General features: G+C 40.3%; 8 non-coding genes across 8 annotated transcripts; all 8 read left to right on the top strand.

The window, feature by feature from the left end:
- The first annotated feature begins 599 nt into the window (after positions 1-599).
- On the top strand, positions 600-689 carry trnar-ucu (transfer RNA arginine (anticodon UCU)). Its single transcript is given in 2 exon segments — positions 600-636; positions 654-689. It is a non-coding gene; the product is annotated as a tRNA-Arg (tRNA).
- A 181-nt stretch (positions 690-870) lies between these two features.
- Positions 871-944, top strand: trnai-aau (transfer RNA isoleucine (anticodon AAU)). Its single transcript has one exon. It is a non-coding gene; the product is annotated as a tRNA-Ile (tRNA).
- Positions 945-6,457: 5,513 nt separating this feature from the next.
- On the top strand, positions 6,458-6,547 carry trnar-ucu (transfer RNA arginine (anticodon UCU)). The gene is given in 2 exon segments: positions 6,458-6,494; positions 6,512-6,547. It is a non-coding gene; the product is annotated as a tRNA-Arg (tRNA).
- Positions 6,548-6,728: 181 nt separating this feature from the next.
- On the top strand, positions 6,729-6,802 carry trnai-aau (transfer RNA isoleucine (anticodon AAU)). The gene has a single exon. It is a non-coding gene; the product is annotated as a tRNA-Ile (tRNA).
- Positions 6,803-12,319: 5,517 nt separating this feature from the next.
- trnar-ucu (transfer RNA arginine (anticodon UCU)) lies at positions 12,320-12,409 on the top strand. The gene is given in 2 exon segments: positions 12,320-12,356; positions 12,374-12,409. It is a non-coding gene; the product is annotated as a tRNA-Arg (tRNA).
- A 181-nt stretch (positions 12,410-12,590) lies between these two features.
- On the top strand, positions 12,591-12,664 carry trnai-aau (transfer RNA isoleucine (anticodon AAU)). The gene has a single exon. It is a non-coding gene; the product is annotated as a tRNA-Ile (tRNA).
- Positions 12,665-18,178: 5,514 nt separating this feature from the next.
- On the top strand, positions 18,179-18,268 carry trnar-ucu (transfer RNA arginine (anticodon UCU)). The gene is given in 2 exon segments: positions 18,179-18,215; positions 18,233-18,268. It is a non-coding gene; the product is annotated as a tRNA-Arg (tRNA).
- A 181-nt stretch (positions 18,269-18,449) lies between these two features.
- Positions 18,450-18,523, top strand: trnai-aau (transfer RNA isoleucine (anticodon AAU)). The gene has a single exon. It is a non-coding gene; the product is annotated as a tRNA-Ile (tRNA).
- Positions 18,524-21,491: the final 2,968 nt, after the last annotated feature.

Below are 21,491 nucleotides of genomic sequence, written 5' to 3'. Positions count from 1 at the left end.
ACCCCACCTGATGCAGCCCTACTTATTTCAACCCACAAAAAAATATTATTAGCTTATGTGTTGGAGTCAACACAGACTGGGTGGCTGGGGCTCTCTGCTTGGTCCTCTCACCAGAGCTTTGGGCCCACTGGAAGCGACCAGTTGAGAGAAGGCCTGTGCACAACCGGGCCTGGGTCCTTTGGGGCCTAGGCTTAGGATCTTACAATTCCCTAACCTAACCCTAACCCTAACCCTAACCTAACCCTACAGAAAAAGGTTACTCAAGTAAATTTGCTTCACTCATCAAGGGTACAAGCCAATCCTGTTCACAAATCTTTCCTTGGCTGTATTTTAATGATACTCTGAGATGCTAACACACTTTTCCAACAGGGTACTGTGATTGAGCTGGTCAAGGTACCTTCCTTATAAACAGGAGATCCTGGTTTCAAATCTTAGCAGTGCTTATCTGGCAGTGACTGTGCTATCTGGCCCCTCCTGAGGACAGGAGGTCCTGACATCTTTTGAAAGTGCATTCAGTTCTTAATTCTTGGGAAGTTGATTTCCTTACCACAGAGAGTGTAACCTCAGAGTGTTGGAGACACAACAAGGTGCATAATGTGGGCTCTGTGGCGCAATGGATAGCGCATTGGACTTCTAGATTGCAAAATGTGGCCATTCAAAGGTTGTGGGTTCAAGTCCCACCAGAGTCACTGCCTTAGACATTTTGCTAATCACACTTGGCCAACGAACAAGTCTATCTGACCACCAAAACTCTTCTCAAACAAACACTTTCATGCTCTCAATAGCATGGCCTATTCCTTGATCTGATGACCTCTCTTCTGGACGTTTTGCTCTTCTTAGTCACCCTCCCATGGAAACTTTGCAGGAGAAGGTGCTGTGGCTTAGTTGGTTAAAGTGCCTGTCTAATAAACAGCAGATCCTGGGTTCAAATCCCAGCAGTGCAATTGTAGTGTGTTGTGGCTGCTGAGTCTCTAAGATGGTAAATGACACCTCTTATGAGGGCCAATTGGGTTGAGGCACTCACTGACCTCAAAGGAGACTTGGCAGTAGCACCACTGGAAAGAGCACCCTTGAAAAAAGGGGGGGGTAGGTCTTGCTTTTGTGCCTCTGCCACCTTCCTGGCAAAAGTGATGGCAATCCGGCATGAGCATGGTGGTTTTCATCCCTCTATCCTAACCCCCAAAAAATTTTCAGAGTGATGTCTGGGGAGGAGAGTCTTGGAGGTACTGTTAACAGCCAGAGCACTAAAACATTTTAAATTAAGAAAGGTTAGTTGTATATTCTTGAAATGGTTAAGACCACATTCAATTCTCTTTTATCACGTGGGGGCACTTTTGGGTCCATTTTCTGTTCTCCTTCTGGGGTGGTCGCTAGATGGGGGATCAATCTCTTTTTTGAAGATAGAAATTCATCTAGTTATTATATCAGGTCTTTTGAAGTAAGGGTGTTGTCCTCTTTCACCTCCTGTTCTTAGCAGTGTCCAAAATTAGGGTCTTTATAGCAGGGTTTTTTTCTCCAGTATTTGATACCTGTATATAGAATGGAAGGAGTTAGAGGTTATTGTTGGGTTAATTATATATTCCTTTCCCCTCATCCCCCCCCCCAAAAAAAAAAAAACACCAACTAGGGATCTAGGTATCCAGAAGTGTTACTCTCTTTTCTAAACTTTATCTAACCCTAACTTTAACTTCCCCCTTTCCTCCTCTACTTAGGGAGCCTAACCCTAATCTTTTTTCTTCTGGTAGACAGGGTTCGTTTATAATTAAATTTGTAGTCCAGAAATTGTTTATACCCTAATTTCAATTTGGGTACTTTATGCATGTCCCTTAGGAGTGAATCTGATGAATGGTAGTGTGTTGAAGATGTATAACTGAATAACTGTGCCCATGCCTAGGAAGTTCCCACTGAAGGTTTTAAACACCTTTAGGTGGGACTTCCCCTACCCCTAACCTAACCCTATCCCTAACCCCTAACTGTGTCCAATACTAGCCCTAATCAGAGACACGCACTGAGAGAATTAGTAGATAACTTTAACATTATCAAACCAGCAGATAAGGGGGGACAAAGTTATTCAAGACAGAGCACATTACCTTCGGGAGGCCTACTGACAGCTAGAGGATACGTCGTATTATGCCCCTCTGGAAGCCCCACTTCAACATGAAACACAAAAATGCATTAGAGCGTAAATGAATTGTACTGGGGAGGTTATATAAACAAAAAACAATAACAGGACTATTTATATGGCCCTGATGATCCAAGACCCAGACAATTTTTTTTATTACCCAAGATTCACAAGTCACCAGATTCTTGGACCATCACTTATGTGCTACCTAAAGGGAGACCAATAGTGAGTGGTTGTGGTTCAGAGTCAAGTAGAATAGCTGAATTTATTGATTACTATATTAATCCATTGGCTCAAACTCACCCCAGCTATGTACAAGACTCATATGCCTTTGTCTCAAAGCTAAGATCACTTATTGTGCCCATTAATTCCTTTTTATTCTCCATTGATGTGGACTACCTACACAAATATCAAAACAGGTCGGGGACTTTGAGCTATAAAAAGGCATTACGCCGATTCCCTGTAGCAGAGAGACTGGAAAATGCTATTTTGAGTCTCCTTAAAATTATATTAACTCGTAATGATTTTGAGCTCAATGGTAAATTTTATGTGCAGATGTGTGATTGTGCAATGGGGAGGAAGTATTCACCTGCGTACGTCGATATTTACCTTGCGGAATGGGAGGCGGAGGTTTTTCAGCGTTACCACAAAACACAGTTTCTATATCTGAGGTATCTTGATGACTTGTTTGGGCTATGGCTAGACACCAGAGAATCCTTGCTTGAGTTTGTAAATATCCTCAATTTACATCACCCGAGAATAACATTAAAACAATTTACAGGAGGAGAAAATATTTTTTTTTTAGACAATTTGGTATTTTTCATAGATGGAGACGTACAAGCCCAGACCAAGAAATTGGCAACAAAAGTGTATTTCAAAGAAACTGATAGTTTATGCAGAGGAGCATGTCTTTCCACCCACGCCACACATTTAAAGGCATTAAGGCCCAACTTATTAGATTTTGGCGTATTTGTACTTATGCTGGTGATGTAGAGGAAGTCACGAGTGTCTTATTCAAAGCCTTGTACCCGCGGGGCTATTCTAGTAGACACCTATGAAAAATTAAAACTGAAGTCAAAGATCTCTTTCAGAATAGCATAAGTATTCGCAATATAGATAGGGAAGAACAGCCATCCTTCATTCCCTTGGTTGTTACGTTCTCAAATAGCGTTAAGACATTTCAAAGGACAGTAGTGGAAAATTTTCAGAGAGCACAAACTCACCTTCCTCAACTGCACTCATACCGACTCATTATGGCCCTGAGGAGGAATAAAAACCTCCAAGATATTCTTGCACATACACGTTTGAGAAATAGTACAGGGGATCAACAGAAAAAGGTGTTAGAACTCAGTCAGACGAATTTTTTATTTAATGTTTTCTCTAAAAAGGGCTTACCTGTGACCCATCGTATCACGTTGAATACACCTAACGTGGTGTATGCCATTAGATGTAGACACTGTCTAAAAATTTATATCGGGGAAACGAGAAATGCTCGTAAATCACGTTTAAAACATGATTATATTAGAAAAGGGAATACCCCGAATATGTTGTATATGCACTTTCAAGGTCTGGACTGTAAGGAGTATACTTTCTATGGCCTTGAAACACAGCCCACCTTGTCAGACGGGCAGAGAAAGAGAACTGAACATAATTGGATACAGTCCCTGAATACCATCAACCCACTAGGCCTGAATGAAAATTGATAGTGTTGCGTGTGGTTATATATATATATATAACCCCTCTTAGGGGAAAGTGGTTTCCCCATATAGATTAGTTCTTAAGAGAATTGGACATGGGTTTTTAAACCATATGGTAACAGTCTCTAGAAATTTGAAAGCGAGATTATATCTTACCTTTAGTTTGGGTGCTCTGGTGTTGTGCCTCTGATGACTCTTCTCTCCTTAATCTTTGTGGTAATTAGCCCCTCAGTCATATCACAATTATGTGAAATAAAACAAACTTTTAACCTAGCACTTAATGATTTTTCTTTCTCTTGTATTTAATTAAAAATGTTAAAATAAATTATATTTTGTTTTTATTGGTTTGGTGTCTGCTTGTGCACTGAGTGTGTAAAATGAATTTTGTAATTTACTAATTTTATTAATAGAATGATATTTGTTTTTTGTTGTGATGGTGTGAGCACTTAACCCTTCCTTGAAGCACTTATATAACATAACCCAAAATAATGTTTTGAGTGATGTCTGGAGAGTCTTGGAGGTATTTTTAACAGCCAGAGCGCTAAAATTTTAAATTAAGAAAGGTTAGTTTTATACTCTTGAAATGGTTAAGACCACATTAAATTCTTACTTTTATTATGTAGGGGCCCTTTTGGGTCCATTTTCTGTTCTCCATCTGGGGTGGTCACTAGATGGGGGAATCAATCTCTTTTTTGAAGATAGAAATTCATCTAGTTATTATATCAGGTCCTTTGAAGGAAGGTTGTTGTCCTCTTTTACCTCCTGTTCTTAGCAGCGTCCAAAATTAGGGTCTTTATAGCAGGGTTTTTTTCTCCAGTATTTGATACCTGTATATAGAATGAAAGGAGTTAGAGGTTATTGTTGGGTTAATTATATATTCCTTTCCCTATTCCCCCCCCCCAAAAAAATAGGGATCTAGGTATCCAGAAGTGTTACTCTTTGTCCTAAACCTTATCTAACCCCTAACCTTAACCTCCCCCTTTCCTCCTCTACTTAAGGAGCTTAACCCTAATCTTTTTTCTTCTGGTAGACAGGGTTTTTTTTTATAATAAAATTCCTAATCCAGAATTTATGTACATACCTCAGGAGTGAATCTGATGAATGGTAGGGTGTTGAGAATGTATAACTGAATAACTGTGCCCATACCTAGGAAGTTCCCACCGAAGGATTTAAAAACCTGGAGGTGGGACTTCCCCTAAAACCTAACCCAACCCTTACTAACCCTAACCCCCCCAGAGTCATGGGACTAACGCTGGTGTTCTTGGCCACCCTGAAAAACCCCAGGCAGGCCTGACTCCCAGCACCGTTGGAATAGCAGCCATCCAAAAAAAAAAAAAAAAAAAAAAAAAAAAAGATTTTCCCATAGACTCATGTTGTGTAGACTGCCACCCTGTGGGAAAACAGAAACAGGAGTCAACACTGTGTCACAGACTTGCATTCGTTTTGTCTGGCTTCATGTAGTGACCCGTTAAACGGACAGCCTTTGCTGCAACACTGTGGACATGTCACGGTTGTAGCGCCACCAACTGGCGGAAGGAAGAGTATTGCTTTTAACAGACTTTGAAATATCCCTATTACGTTAACCTGAATTGCTTCCCACATTTTTTTAGAATAATGTCAAGACAGTGCAGATTTAAAATTCTGAGGGGATCCTTGATATCATGGCAGCGCTTTTGTATTTTGCATCGCATGCCCTGAAACAAGTAAGGTTTTGCAATTTGCACTGCAGTGGGAAATTTTTTTTTTTTTTTAAAAATACCTTAAACCAGTTTGGGTACTAACAGCTATTGCCTCAGAGTTATGGCAGGTCTTGCTCTATTTACTTTGGTTCACTTATTTTATTTGTTGTTTACAGCCTTAGAGTAGGAATGAAATACAGCAATATGTTGCTGACTTTATGCAGCAGAAGATGAAGTTGCTTTAAAATGACCACTAGATGGAGCCTCGATACTGCTCTAAGCTTTAGTACAATTAGACCTATTCCTTTTTGCTACCAAGGGAAATGGTTTGTTTTCTAATCCTAATCTTGCCTAATCCTAACCCCACCTGATGCAGCCCTACTTATTTCAACCCACAAAAAAATATTATTAGCTTATGTGTTGGAGTCAACACAGACTGGGTGGCTGGGGCTCTCTGCTTGGTCCTCTCACCAGAGCTTTGGGCCCACTGGAAGCGACCAGTTGAGAGAAGGCCTGTGCACAACCGGGCCTGGGTCCTTTGGGGCCTAGGCTTAGGATCTTACAATTCCCTAACCTAACCCTAACCCTAACCCTAACCTAACCCTACAGAAAAAGGTTACTCAAGTAAATTTGCTTCACTCATCAAGGGTACAAGCCAATCCTGTTCACAAATCTTTCCTTGGCTGTATTTTAATGATACTCTGAGATGCTAACACACTTTTCCAACAGGGTACTGTGATTGAGCTGGTCAAGGTACCTTCCTTATAAACAGGAGATCCTGGTTTCAAATCTTAGCAGTGCTTATCTGGCAGTGACTGTGCTATCTGGCCCCTCCTGAGGACAGGAGGTCCTGACATCTTTTGAAAGTGCATTCAGTTCTTAATTCTTGGGAAGTTGATTTCCTTACCACAGAGAGTGTAACCTCAGAGTGTTGGAGACACAACAAGGTGCATAATGTGGGCTCTGTGGCGCAATGGATAGCGCATTGGACTTCTAGATTGCAAAATGTGGCCATTCAAAGGTTGTGGGTTCAAGTCCCACCAGAGTCACTGCCTTAGACATTTTGCTAATCACACTTGGCCAACGAACAAGTCTATCTGACCACCAAAACTCTTCTCAAACAAACACTTTCATGCTCTCAATAGCATGGCCTATTCCTTGATCTGATGACCTCTCTTCTGGACGTTTTGCTCTTCTTAGTCACCCTCCCATGGAAACTTTGCAGGAGAAGGTGCTGTGGCTTAGTTGGTTAAAGTGCCTGTCTAATAAACAGCAGATCCTGGGTTCAAATCCCAGCAGTGCAATTGTAGTGTGTTGTGGCTGCTGAGTCTCTAAGATGGTAAATGACACCTCTTATGAGGGCCAATTGGGTTGAGGCACTCACTGACCTCAAAGAGACTTGGCAGTAGCACCACTGGAAAGAGCACCCTTGAAAAAAGGGGGGTAGGTCTTGCTTTTGTGCCTCTGCCACCTTCCTGGCAAAAGTGATGGCAATCCGGCATGAGCATGGTGGTTTTCATCCCTCTATCCTAACCCCCAAAAAATTTTCAGAGTGATGTCTGGGGAGGAGAGTCTTGGAGGTACTGTTAACAGCCAGAGCACTAAAACATTTTAAATTAAGAAAGGTTAGTTGTATATTCTTGAAATGGTTAAGACCACATTCAATTCTCTTTTATCACGTGGGGGCACTTTTGGGTCCATTTTCTGTTCTCCTTCTGGGGTGGTCGCTAGATGGGGGATCAATCTCTTTTTTTGAAGATAGAAATTCATCTAGTTATTATATCAGGTCTTTTGAAGTAAGGGTGTTGTCCTCTTTCACCTCCTGTTCTTAGCAGTGTCCAAAATTAGGGTCTTTATAGCAGGGTTTTTTTCTCCAGTATTTGATACCTGTATATAGAATGGAAGGAGTTAGAGGTTATTGTTGGGTTAATTATATATTCCTTTCCCCTCATCCCCCCCCCCCAAAAAAAAAAAAACACCAACTAGGGATCTAGGTATCCAGAAGTGTTACTCTCTTTTCTAAACTTTATCTAACCCTAACTTTAACTTCCCCCTTTCCTCCTCTACTTAGGGAGCCTAACCCTAATCTTTTTTCTTCTGGTAGACAGGGTTCGTTTATAATTAAATTTGTAGTCCAGAAATTGTTTATACCCTAATTTCAATTTGGGTACTTTATGCATGTCCCTTAGGAGTGAATCTGATGAATGGTAGTGTGTTGAAGATGTATAACTGAATAACTGTGCCCATGCCTAGGAAGTTCCCACTGAAGGTTTTAAACACCTTTAGGTGGGACTTCCCCTACCCCTAACCTAACCCTATCCCTAACCCCTAACTGTGTCCAATACTAGCCCTAATCAGAGACACGCACTGAGAGAATTAGTAGATAACTTTAACATTATCAAACCAGCAGATAAGGGGGGACAAAGTTATTCAAGACAGAGCACATTACCTTCGGGAGGCCTACTGACAGCTAGAGGATACGTCGTATTATGCCCCTCTGGAAGCCCCACTTCAACATGAAACACAAAAATGCATTAGAGCGTAAATGAATTGTACTGGGGAGGTTATATAAACAAAAAACAATAACAGGACTATTTATATGGCCCTGATGATCCAAGACCCAGACAATTTTTTTTATTACCCAAGATTCACAAGTCACCAGATTCTTGGACCATCACTTATGTGCTACCTAAAGGGAGACCAATAGTGAGTGGTTGTGGTTCAGAGTCAAGTAGAATAGCTGAATTTATTGATTACTATATTAATCCATTGGCTCAAACTCACCCCAGCTATGTACAAGACTCATATGCCTTTGTCTCAAAGCTAAGATCACTTATTGTGCCCATTAATTCCTTTTTATTCTCCATTGATGTGGACTACCTACACAAATATCAAAACAGGTCGGGGACTTTGAGCTATAAAAAGGCATTACGCCGATTCCCTGTAGCAGAGAGACTGGAAAATGCTATTTTGAGTCTCCTTAAAATTATATTAACTCGTAATGATTTTGAGCTCAATGGTAAATTTTATGTGCAGATGTGTGATTGTGCAATGGGGAGGAAGTATTCACCTGCGTACGTCGATATTTACCTTGCGGAATGGGAGGCGGAGGTTTTTCAGCGTTACCACAAAACACAGTTTCTATATCTGAGGTATCTTGATGACTTGTTTGGGCTATGGCTAGACACCAGAGAATCCTTGCTTGAGTTTGTAAATATCCTCAATTTACATCACCCGAGAATAACATTAAAACAATTTACAGGAGGAGAAAATATTTTTTTTTAGACAATTTGGTATTTTTCATAGATGGAGACGTACAAGCCCAGACCAAGAAATTGGCAACAAAAGTGTATTTCAAAGAAACTGATAGTTTATGCAGAGGAGCATGTCTTTCCACCCACGCCACACATTTAAAGGCATTAAGGCCCAACTTATTAGATTTTGGCGTATTTGTACTTATGCTGGTGATGTAGAGGAAGTCACGAGTGTCTTATTCAAAGCCTTGTACCCGCGGGGCTATTCTAGTAGACACCTATGAAAAATTAAAACTGAAGTCAAAGATCTCTTTCAGAATAGCATAAGTATTCGCAATATAGATAGGGAAGAACAGCCATCCTTCATTCCCTTGGTTGTTACGTTCTCAAATAGCGTTAAGACATTTCAAAGGACAGTAGTGGAAAATTTTCAGAGAGCACAAACTCACCTTCCTCAACTGCACTCATACCGACTCATTATGGCCCTGAGGAGGAATAAAAACCTCCAAGATATTCTTGCACATACACGTTTGAGAAATAGTACAGGGGATCAACAGAAAAAGGTGTTAGAACTCAGTCAGACGAATTTTTTATTTAATGTTTTCTCTAAAAAGGGCTTACCTGTGACCCATCGTATCACGTTGAATACACCTAACGTGGTGTATGCCATTAGATGTAGACACTGTCTAAAAATTTATATCGGGGAAACGAGAAATGCTCGTAAATCACGTTTAAAACATGATTATATTAGAAAAGGGAATACCCCGAATATGTTGTATATGCACTTTCAAGGTCTGGACTGTAAGGAGTATACTTTCTATGGCCTTGAAACACAGCCCACCTTGTCAGACGGGCAGAGAAAGAGAACTGAACATAATTGGATACAGTCCCTGAATACCATCAACCCACTAGGCCTGAATGAAAATTGATAGTGTTGCGTGTGGTTATATATATATATATATATATAACCCCTCTTAGGGGAAAGTGGTTTCCCCATATAGATTAGTTCTTAAGAGAATTGGACATGGGTTTTTAAACCATATGGTAACAGTCTCTAGAAATTTGAAAGCGAGATTATATCTTACCTTTAGTTTGGGTGCTCTGGTGTTGTGCCTCTGATGACTCTTCTCTCCTTAATCTTTGTGGTAATTAGCCCCTCAGTCATATCACAATTATGTGAAATAAAACAAACTTTTAACCTAGCACTTAATGATTTTTCTTTCTCTTGTATTTAATTAAAAATGTTAAAATAAATTATATTTTGTTTTTATTGGTTTGGTGTCTGCTTGTGCACTGAGTGTGTAAAATGAATTTTGTAATTTACTAATTTTATTAATAGAATGATATTTGTTTTTTGTTGTGATGGTGTGAGCACTTAACCCTTCCTTGAAGCACTTATATAACATAACCCAAAATAATGTTTTGAGTGATGTCTGGAGAGTCTTGGAGGTATTTTTAACAGCCAGAGCGCTAAAATTTTAAATTAAGAAAGGTTAGTTTTATACTCTTGAAATGGTTAAGACCACATTAAATTCTTACTTTTATTATGTAGGGGCCCTTTTGGGTCCATTTTCTGTTCTCCATCTGGGGTGGTCACTAGATGGGGGAATCAATCTCTTTTTTGAAGATAGAAATTCATCTAGTTATTATATCAGGTCCTTTGAAGGAAGGTTGTTGTCCTCTTTTACCTCCTGTTCTTAGCAGCGTCCAAAATTAGGGTCTTTATAGCAGGGTTTTTTTCTCCAGTATTTGATACCTGTATATAGAATGAAAGGAGTTAGAGGTTATTGTTGGGTTAATTATATATTCCTTTCCCTATTCCCCCCCCCAAAAAAATAGGGATCTAGGTATCCAGAAGTGTTACTCTTTGTCCTAAACCTTATCTAACCCCTAACCTTAACCTCCCCCTTTCCTCCTCTACTTAAGGAGCTTAACCCTAATCTTTTTTCTTCTGGTAGACAGGGTTTTTTTTTATAATAAAATTCCTAATCCAGAATTTATGTACATACCTCAGGAGTGAATCTGATGAATGGTAGGGTGTTGAGAATGTATAACTGAATAACTGTGCCCATACCTAGGAAGTTCCCACCGAAGGATTTAAAAACCTGGAGGTGGGACTTCCCCTAAAACCTAACCCAACCCTTACTAACCCTAACCCCCCCAGAGTCATGGGACTAACGCTGGTGTTCTTGGCCACCCTGAAAAACCCCAGGCAGGCCTGACTCCCAGCACCGTTGGAATAGCAGCCATCCAAAAAAAAAAAAAAAAAAAAAAAAAAAAAAGATTTTCCCATAGACTCATGTTGTGTAGACTGCCACCCTGTGGGAAAACAGAAACAGGAGTCAACACTGTGTCACAGACTTGCATTCGTTTTGTCTGGCTTCATGTAGTGACCCGTTAAACGGACAGCCTTTGCTGCAACACTGTGGACATGTCACGGTTGTAGCGCCACCAACTGGCGGAAGGAAGAGTATTGCTTTTAACAGACTTTGAAATATCCCTATTACGTTAACCTGAATTGCTTCCCACATTTTTTTAGAATAATGTCAAGACAGTGCAGATTTAAAATTCTGAGGGGATCCTTGATATCATGGCAGCGCTTTTGTATTTTGCATCGCATGCCCTGAAACAAGTAAGGTTTTGCAATTTGCACTGCAGTGGGAAATTTTTTTTTTTTTTTAAAAATACCTTAAACCAGTTTGGGTACTAACAGCTATTGCCTCAGAGTTATGGCAGGTCTTGCTCTATTTACTTTGGTTCACTTATTTTATTTGTTGTTTACAGCCTTAGAGTAGGAATGAAATACAGCAATATGTTGCTGACTTTATGCAGCAGAAGATGAAGTTGCTTTAAAATGACCACTAGATGGAGCCTCGATACTGCTCTAAGCTTTAGTACAATTAGACCTATTCCTTTTTGCTACCAAGGGAAATGGTTTGTTTTCTAATCCTAATCTTGCCTAATCCTAACCCCACCTGATGCAGCCCTACTTATTTCAACCCACAAAAAAATATTATTAGCTTATGTGTTGGAGTCAACACAGACTGGGTGGCTGGGGCTCTCTGCTTGGTCCTCTCACCAGAGCTTTGGGCCCACTGGAAGCGACCAGTTGAGAGAAGGCCTGTGCACAACCGGGCCTGGGTCCTTTGGGGCCTAGGCTTAGGATCTTACAATTCCCTAACCTAACCCTAACCCTAACCCTAACCTAACCCTACAGAAAAAGGTTACTCAAGTAAATTTGCTTCACTCATCAAGGGTACAAGCCAATCCTGTTCACAAATCTTTCCTTGGCTGTATTTTAATGATACTCTGAGATGCTAACACACTTTTCCAACAGGGTACTGTGATTGAGCTGGTCAAGGTACCTTCCTTATAAACAGGAGATCCTGGTTTCAAATCTTAGCAGTGCTTATCTGGCAGTGACTGTGCTATCTGGCCCCTCCTGAGGACAGGAGGTCCTGACATCTTTTGAAAGTGCATTCAGTTCTTAATTCTTGGGAAGTTGATTTCCTTACCACAGAGAGTGTAACCTCAGAGTGTTGGAGACACAACAAGGTGCATAATGTGGGCTCTGTGGCGCAATGGATAGCGCATTGGACTTCTAGATTGCAAAATGTGGCCATTCAAAGGTTGTGGGTTCAAGTCCCACCAGAGTCACTGCCTTAGACATTTTGCTAATCACACTTGGCCAACGAACAAGTCTATCTGACCACCAAAACTCTTCTCAAACAAACACTTTCATGCTCTCAATAGCATGGCCTATTCCTTGATCTGATGACCTCTCTTCTGGACGTTTTGCTCTTCTTAGTCACCCTCCCATGGAAACTTTGCAGGAGAAGGTGCTGTGGCTTAGTTGGTTAAAGTGCCTGTCTAATAAACAGCAGATCCTGGGTTCAAATCCCAGCAGTGCAATTGTAGTGTGTTGTGGCTGCTGAGTCTCTAAGATGGTAAATGACACCTCTTATGAGGGCCAATTGGGTTGAGGCACTCACTGACCTCAAAGAGACTTGGCAGTAGCACCACTGGAAAGAGCACCCTTGAAAAAAGGGGGGTAGGTCTTGCTTTTGTGCCTCTGCCACCTTCCTGGCAAAAGTGATGGCAATCCGGCATGAGCATGGTGGTTTTCATCCCTCTATCCTAACCCCCAAAAAATTTTCAGAGTGATGTCTGGGGAGGAGAGTCTTGGAGGTACTGTTAACAGCCAGAGCACTAAAACATTTTAAATTAAGAAAGGTTAGTTGTATATTCTTGAAATGGTTAAGACCACATTCAATTCTCTTTTATCACGTGGGGGCACTTTTGGGTCCATTTTCTGTTCTCCTTCTGGGGTGGTCGCTAGATGGGGGATCAATCTCTTTTTTTGAAGATAGAAATTCATCTAGTTATTATATCAGGTCTTTTGAAGTAAGGGTGTTGTCCTCTTTCACCTCCTGTTCTTAGCAGTGTCCAAAATTAGGGTCTTTATAGCAGGGTTTTTTTCTCCAGTATTTGATACCTGTATATAGAATGGAAGGAGTTAGAGGTTATTGTTGGGTTAATTATATATTCCTTTCCCCTCATCCCCCCCCCCCCAAAAAAAAAAAAACACCAACTAGGGATCTAGGTATCCAGAAGTGTTACTCTCTTTTCTAAACTTTATCTAACCCTAACTTTAACTTCCCCCTTTCCTCCTCTACTTAGGGAGCCTAACCCTAATCTTTTTTCTTCTGGTAGACAGGGTTCGTTTATAATTAAATTTGTAGTCCAGAAATTGTTTATACCCTAATTTCAATTTGGGTACTTTATGCATGTCCCTTAGGAGTGAATCTGATGAATGGTAGTGTGTTGAAGATGTATAACTGAATAACTGTGCCCATGCCTAGGAAGTTCCCACTGAAGGTTTTAAACACCTTTAGGTGGGACTTCCCCTACCCCTAACCTAACCCTATCCCTAACCCCTAACTGTGTCCAATACTAGCCCTAATCAGAGACACGCACTGAGAGAATTAGTAGATAACTTTAACATTATCAAACCAGCAGATAAGGGGGGACAAAGTTATTCAAGACAGAGCACATTACCTTCGGGAGGCCTACTGACAGCTAGAGGATACGTCGTATTATGCCCCTCTGGAAGCCCCACTTCAACATGAAACACAAAAATGCATTAGAGCGTAAATGAATTGTACTGGGGAGGTTATATAAACAAAAAACAATAACAGGACTATTTATATGGCCCTGATGATCCAAGACCCAGACAATTTTTTTTATTACCCAAGATTCACAAGTCACCAGATTCTTGGACCATCACTTATGTGCTACCTAAAGGGAGACCAATAGTGAGTGGTTGTGGTTCAGAGTCAAGTAGAATAGCTGAATTTATTGATTACTATATTAATCCATTGGCTCAAACTCACCCCAGCTATGTACAAGACTCATATGCCTTTGTCTCAAAGCTAAGATCACTTATTGTGCCCATTAATTCCTTTTTATTCTCCATTGATGTGGACTACCTACACAAATATCAAAACAGGTCGGGGACTTTGAGCTATAAAAAGGCATTACGCCGATTCCCTGTAGCAGAGAGACTGGAAAATGCTATTTTGAGTCTCCTTAAAATTATATTAACTCGTAATGATTTTGAGCTCAATGGTAAATTTTATGTGCAGATGTGTGATTGTGCAATGGGGAGGAAGTATTCACCTGCGTACGTCGATATTTACCTTGCGGAATGGGAGGCGGAGGTTTTTCAGCGTTACCACAAAACACAGTTTCTATATCTGAGGTATCTTGATGACTTGTTTGGGCTATGGCTAGACACCAGAGAATCCTTGCTTGAGTTTGTAAATATCCTCAATTTACATCACCCGAGAATAACATTAAAACAATTTACAGGAGGAGAAAATATTTTTTTTTAGACAATTTGGTATTTTTCATAGATGGAGACGTACAAGCCCAGACCAAGAAATTGGCAACAAAAGTGTATTTCAAAGAAACTGATAGTTTATGCAGAGGAGCATGTCTTTCCACCCACGCCACACATTTAAAGGCATTAAGGCCCAACTTATTAGATTTTGGCGTATTTGTACTTATGCTGGTGATGTAGAGGAAGTCACGAGTGTCTTATTCAAAGCCTTGTACCCGCGGGGCTATTCTAGTAGACACCTATGAAAAATTAAAACTGAAGTCAAAGATCTCTTTCAGAATAGCATAAGTATTCGCAATATAGATAGGGAAGAACAGCCATCCTTCATTCCCTTGGTTGTTACGTTCTCAAATAGCGTTAAGACATTTCAAAGGACAGTAGTGGAAAATTTTCAGAGAGCACAAACTCACCTTCCTCAACTGCACTCATACCGACTCATTATGGCCCTGAGGAGGAATAAAAACCTCCAAGATATTCTTGCACATACACGTTTGAGAAATAGTACAGGGGATCAACAGAAAAAGGTGTTAGAACTCAGTCAGACGAATTTTTTATTTAATGTTTTCTCTAAAAAGGGCTTACCTGTGACCCATCGTATCACGTTGAATACACCTAACGTGGTGTATGCCATTAGATGTAGACACTGTCTAAAAATTTATATCGGGGAAACGAGAAATGCTCGTAAATCACGTTTAAAACATGATTATATTAGAAAAGGGAATACCCCGAATATGTTGTATATGCACTTTCAAGGTCTGGACTGTAAGGAGTATACTTTCTATGGCCTTGAAACACAGCCCACCTTGTCAGACGGGCAGAGAAAGAGAACTGAACATAATTGGATACAGTCCCTGAATACCATCAACCCACTAGGCCTGAATGAAAATTGATAGTGTTGCGTGTGGTTATATATATATATATATATATAACCCCTCTTAGGGGAAAGTGGTTTCCCCATATAGATTAGTTCTTAAGAGAATTGGACATGGGTTTTTAAACCATATGGTAACAGTCTCTAGAAATTTGAAAGCGAGATTATATCTTACCTTTAGTTTGGGTGCTCTGGTGTTGTGCCTCTGATGACTCTTCTCTCCTTAATCTTTGTGGTAATTAGCCCCTCAGTCATATCACAATTATGTGAAATAAAACAAACTTTTAACCTAGCACTTAATGATTTTTCTTTCTCTTGTATTTAATTAAAAATGTTAAAATAAATTATATTTTGTTTTTATTGGTTTGGTGTCTGCTTGTGCACTGAGTGTGTAAAATGAATTTTGTAATTTACTAATTTTATTAATAGAATGATATTTGTTTTTTGTTGTGATGGTGTGAGCACTTAACCCTTCCTTGAAGCACTTATATAACATAACCCAAAATAATGTTTTGAGTGATGTCTGGAGAGTCTTGGAGGTATTTTTAACAGCCAGAGCGCTAAAATTTTAAATTAAGAAAGGTTAGTTTTATACTCTTGAAATGGTTAAGACCACATTAAATTCTTACTTTTATTATGTAGGGGCCCTTTTGGGTCCATTTTCTGTTCTCCATCTGGGGTGGTCACTAGATGGGGGAATCAATCTCTTTTTTGAAGATAGAAATTCATCTAGTTATTATATCAGGTCCTTTGAAGGAAGGTTGTTGTCCTCTTTTACCTCCTGTTCTTAGCAGCGTCCAAAATTAGGGTCTTTATAGCAGGGTTTTTTTCTCCAGTATTTGATACCTGTATATAGAATGAAAGGAGTTAGAGGTTATTGTTGGGTTAATTATATATTCCTTTCCCTATTCCCCCCCCCCAAAAAAATAGGGATCTAGGTATCCAGAAGTGTTACTCTTTGTCCTAAACCTTATCTAACCCCTAACCTTAACCTCCCCCTTTCCTCCTCTACTTAAGGAGCTTAACCCTAATCTTTTTTCTTCTGGTAGACAGGGTTTTTTTTTATAATAAAATTCCTAATCCAGAATTTATGTACATACCTCAGGAGTGAATCTGATGAATGGTAGGGTGTTGAGAATGTATAACTGAATAACTGTGCCCATACCTAGGAAGTTCCCACCGAAGGATTTAAAAACCTGGAGGTGGGACTTCCCCTAAAACCTAACCCAACCCTTACTAACCCTAACCCCCCCAGAGTCATGGGACTAACGCTGGTGTTCTTGGCCACCCTGAAAAACCCCAGGCAGGCCTGACTCCCAGCACCGTTGGAATAGCAGCCATCCAAAAAAAAAAAAAAAAAAAAAAAAAAAAAAGATTTTCCCATAGACTCATGTTGTGTAGACTGCCACCCTGTGGGAAAACAGAAACAGGAGTCAACACTGTGTCACAGACTTGCATTCGTTTTGTCTGGCTTCATGTAGTGACCCGTTAAACGGACAGCCTTTGCTGCAACACTGTGGACATGTCACGGTTGTAGCGCCACCAACTGGCGGAAGGAAGAGTATTGCTTTTAACAGACTTTGAAATATCCCTATTACGTTAACCTGAATTGCTTCCCACATTTTTTTAGAATAATGTCAAGACAGTGCAGATTTAAAATTCTGAGGGGATCCTTGATATCATGGCAGCGCTTTTGTATTTTGCATCGCATGCCCTGAAACAAGTAAGGTTTTGCAATTTGCACTGCAGTGGGAAATTTTTTTTTTTTTTTTAAAAATACCTTAAACCAGTTTGGGTACTAACAGCTATTGCCTCAGAGTTATGGCAGGTCTTGCTCTATTTACTTTGGTTCACTTATTTTATTTGTTGTTTACAGCCTTAGAGTAGGAATGAAATACAGCAATATGTTGCTGACTTTATGCAGCAGAAGATGAAGTTGCTTTAAAATGACCACTAGATGGAGCCTCGATACTGCTCTAAGCTTTAGTACAATTAGACCTATTCCTTTTTGCTACCAAGGGAAATGGTTTGTTTTCTAATCCTAATCTTGCCTAATCCTAACCCCACCTGATGCAGCCCTACTTATTTCAACCCACAAAAAAATATTATTAGCTTATGTGTTGGAGTCAACACAGACTGGGTGGCTGGGGCTCTCTGCTTGGTCCTCTCACCAGAGCTTTGGGCCCACTGGAAGCGACCAGTTGAGAGAAGGCCTGTGCACAACCGGGCCTGGGTCCTTTGGGGCCTAGGCTTAGGATCTTACAATTCCCTAACCTAACCCTAACCCTAACCTAACCCTACAGAAAAAGGTTACTCAAGTAAATTTGCTGCACTCATCAAGGGTACAAGCCAATCCTGTTCACAAATCTTTCCTTGGCTGTATTTTAATGATACTCTGAGATGCTAACACACTTTTCCAACAGGGTACTGTGATTGAGCTGGTCAAGGTACCTTCCTTATAAACAGGAGATCCTGGTTTCAAATCTTAGCAGTGCTTATCTGGCAGTGACTGTGCTATCTGGCCCCTCCTGAGGACAGGAGGTCCTGACATCTTTTGAAAGTGCATTCAGTTCTTAATTCTTGGGAAGTTGATTTCCTTACCACAGAGAGTGTAACCTCAGAGTGTTGGAGACACAACAAGGTGCATAATGTGGGCTCTGTGGCGCAATGGATAGCGCATTGGACTTCTAGATTGCAAAATGTGGCCATTCAAAGGTTGTGGGTTCAAGTCCCACCAGAGTCACTGCCTTAGACATTTTGCTAATCACACTTGGCCAACGAACAAGTCTATCTGACCACCAAAACTCTTCTCAAACAAACACTTTCATGCTCTCAATAGCATGGCCTATTCCTTGATCTGATGACCTCTCTTCTGGACGTTTTGCTCTTCTTAGTCACCCTCCCATGGAAACTTTGCAGGAGAAGGTGCTGTGGCTTAGTTGGTTAAAGTGCCTGTCTAATAAACAGCAGATCCTGGGTTCAAATCCCAGCAGTGCAATTGTAGTGTGTTGTGGCTGCTGAGTCTCTAAGATGGTAAATGACACCTCTTATGAGGGCCAATTGGGTTGAGGCACTCACTGACCTCAAAGAGACTTGGCAGTAGCACCACTGGAAAGAGCACCCTTGAAAAAGGGGGGGGTAGGTCTTGCTTTTGTGCCTCTGCCACCTTCCTGGCAAAAGTGATGGCAATCCGGCATGAGCATGGTGGTTTTCATCCCTCTATCCTAACCCCCAAAAAATTTTCAGAGTGATGTCTGGGGAGGAGAGTCTTGGAGGTACTGTTAACAGCCAGAGCACTAAAACATTTTAAATTAAGAAAGGTTAGTTGTATATTCTTGAAATGGTTAAGACCACATTCAATTCTCTTTTATCACGTGGGGGCACTTTTGGGTCCATTTTCTGTTCTCCATCTGGGGTGGTCGCTAGATGGGGGATCAATCTCTTTTTTTTGAAGATAGAAATTCATCTAGTTATTATATCAGGTCTTTTGAAGTAAGGGTGTTGTCCTCTTTCACCTCCTGTTCTTAGCAGTGTCCAAAATTAGGGTCTTTATAGCAGGGTTTTTTTCTCCAGTATTTGATACCTGTATATAGAATGGAAGGAGTTAGAGGTTATTGTTGGGTTAATTATATATTCCTTTCCCCTCATCCCCCCCCCCCCAAAAAAAAAAAACACCAACTAGGGATCTAGGTATCCAGAAGTGTTACTCTCTTTTCTAAACTTTATCTAACCCTAACTTTAACTTCCCCCTTTCCTCCTCTACTTAGGGAGCCTAACCCTAATCTTTTTTCTTCTGGTAGACAGGGTTCGTTTATAATTAAATTTGTAGTCCAGAAATTGTTTATACCCTAATTTCAATTTGGGTACTTTATGCATGTCCCTTAGGAGTGAATCTGATGAATGGTAGTGTGTTGAAGATGTATAACTGAATAACTGTGCCCATGCCTAGGAAGTTCCCACTGAAGGTTTTAAACACCTTTAGGTGGGACTTCCCCTACCCCTAACCTAACCCTATCCCTAACCCCTAACTGTGTCCAATACTAGCCCTAATCAGAGACACGCACTGAGAGAATTAGTAGATAACTTTAACATTATCAAACCAGCAGATAAGGGGGGACAAAGTTATTCAAAACAGAGCACATTACCTTCGGGAGGCCTACTGACAGCTAGAGGATACGTCGTATTATGCCCCTCTGGAAACCCTACTTCAACATGAAACACAAAAATGCATTAGAGCGTAAATGAATTGTACTGGGGAGGTTATATAAACAAAAAACAATAACAGGACTATTTATATGGCCCTGATGATCCAAGACCCAGACAATTTTTTTTATTACCCAAGATTCACAAGTCACCAGATTCTTGGACCATCACTTATGTGCTACCTAAAGGGAGACCAATAGTGAGTGGTTGTGGTTCAGAGTCAAGTAGAATAGCTGAATTTATTGATTACTATATTAATCCATTGGCTCAAACTCACCCCAGCTATGTACAAGACTCATATGCCTTTGTCTCAAAGCTAAGATCACTTATTGTGCCCATTAATTCCTTTTTATTCTCCATTGATGTGGACTACCTACACAAATATCAAAACAGGTCGGGGACTTTGAGCTATAAAAAGGCATTACGCCGATTCCCTGTAGCAGAGAGACTGGAAAATGCTATTTTGAGTCTCCTTAAAATTATATTAACTCGTAATGATTTTGAGCTCAATGGTACATTTTATGTGCAGATGTGTGATTGTGCAATGGGGAGGAAGTATTCACCTGCGTACGTCGATATTTACCTTGCGGAATGGGAGGCGGAGGTTTTTCAGCGTTACCACAAAACACAGTTTCTATATCTGAGGTATCTTGATGACTTGTTTGGGCTATGGCTAAACACCAGAGAATCCTTGCTTGAGTTTGTAAATATCCTCAATTTACATCACCCGAGAATAACATTAAAACAATTTACAGGAGGAGAAAATATTTTTTTTTAGACAATTTGGTATTTTTCATAGATGGAGACGTACAAGCCCAGACCAAGAAATTGGCAACAAAAGTGTATTTCAAAGAAACTGATAGTTTATGCAGAGGAGCATGTCTTTCCACCCACGCCACACATTTAAAGGCATTAAGGCCCAACTTATTAGATTTTGGCGTATTTGTACTTATGCTGGTGATGTAGAGGAAGTCACGAGTGTCTTATTCAAAGCCTTGTACCCACGGGGCTATTCTAGTAGACACCTATGAAAAATTAAAACTGAAGTCAAAGATCTCTTTCAGAATAGCATAAGTATTCGCAATATAGATAGGGAAGAACAGCCATCCTTCATTCCCTTGGTTGTTACGTTCTCAAATAGCGTTAAGACATTTCAAAGGACAGTAGTGGAAAATTTTCAGAGAGCACAAACTCACCTTCCTCAACTGCACTCATACCGACTCATTATGGCCCTGAGGAGGAATAAAAACCTCCAAGATATTCTTGCACATACACGTTTGAGAAATAGTACAGGGGATCAACAGAAAAAGGTGTTAGAACTCAGTCAGACGAATTTTTTATTTAATGTTTTCTCTAAAAAGGGCTTACCTGTGACCCATCGTATCACGTTGAATACACCTAACGTGGTGTATGCCATTAGATGTAGACACTGTCTAAAAATTTATATCGGGGAAACGAGAAATGCTCGTAAATCACGTTTAAAACATGACTATATTAGAAAAGGGAATACCCCGAATATGTTGTATATGCACTTTCAAGGTCTGGACTGTAAGGAGTATACTTTCTATGGCCTTGAAACACAGCCCACCTTGTCAGACGGGCAGAGAAAGAGAACTGAACATAATTGGATACAGTCCCTGAATACCATCAACCCACTAGGCCTGAATGAAAATTGATAGTGTTGCGTGTGGTTATATATATATATATATATATAACCCCTCTTAGGGGAAAGTGGTTTCCCCATATAGATTAGTTCTTAAGAG

Source organism: Myxocyprinus asiaticus, unplaced genomic scaffold, assembly GCF_019703515.2.
Source record: "Myxocyprinus asiaticus isolate MX2 ecotype Aquarium Trade unplaced genomic scaffold, UBuf_Myxa_2 HiC_scaffold_129, whole genome shotgun sequence".
NCBI classification, from domain to species: Eukaryota; Metazoa; Chordata; class Actinopteri; order Cypriniformes; family Catostomidae; genus Myxocyprinus; species Myxocyprinus asiaticus.
This window is presented reverse-complemented; position numbering and strand designations above follow the sequence as displayed.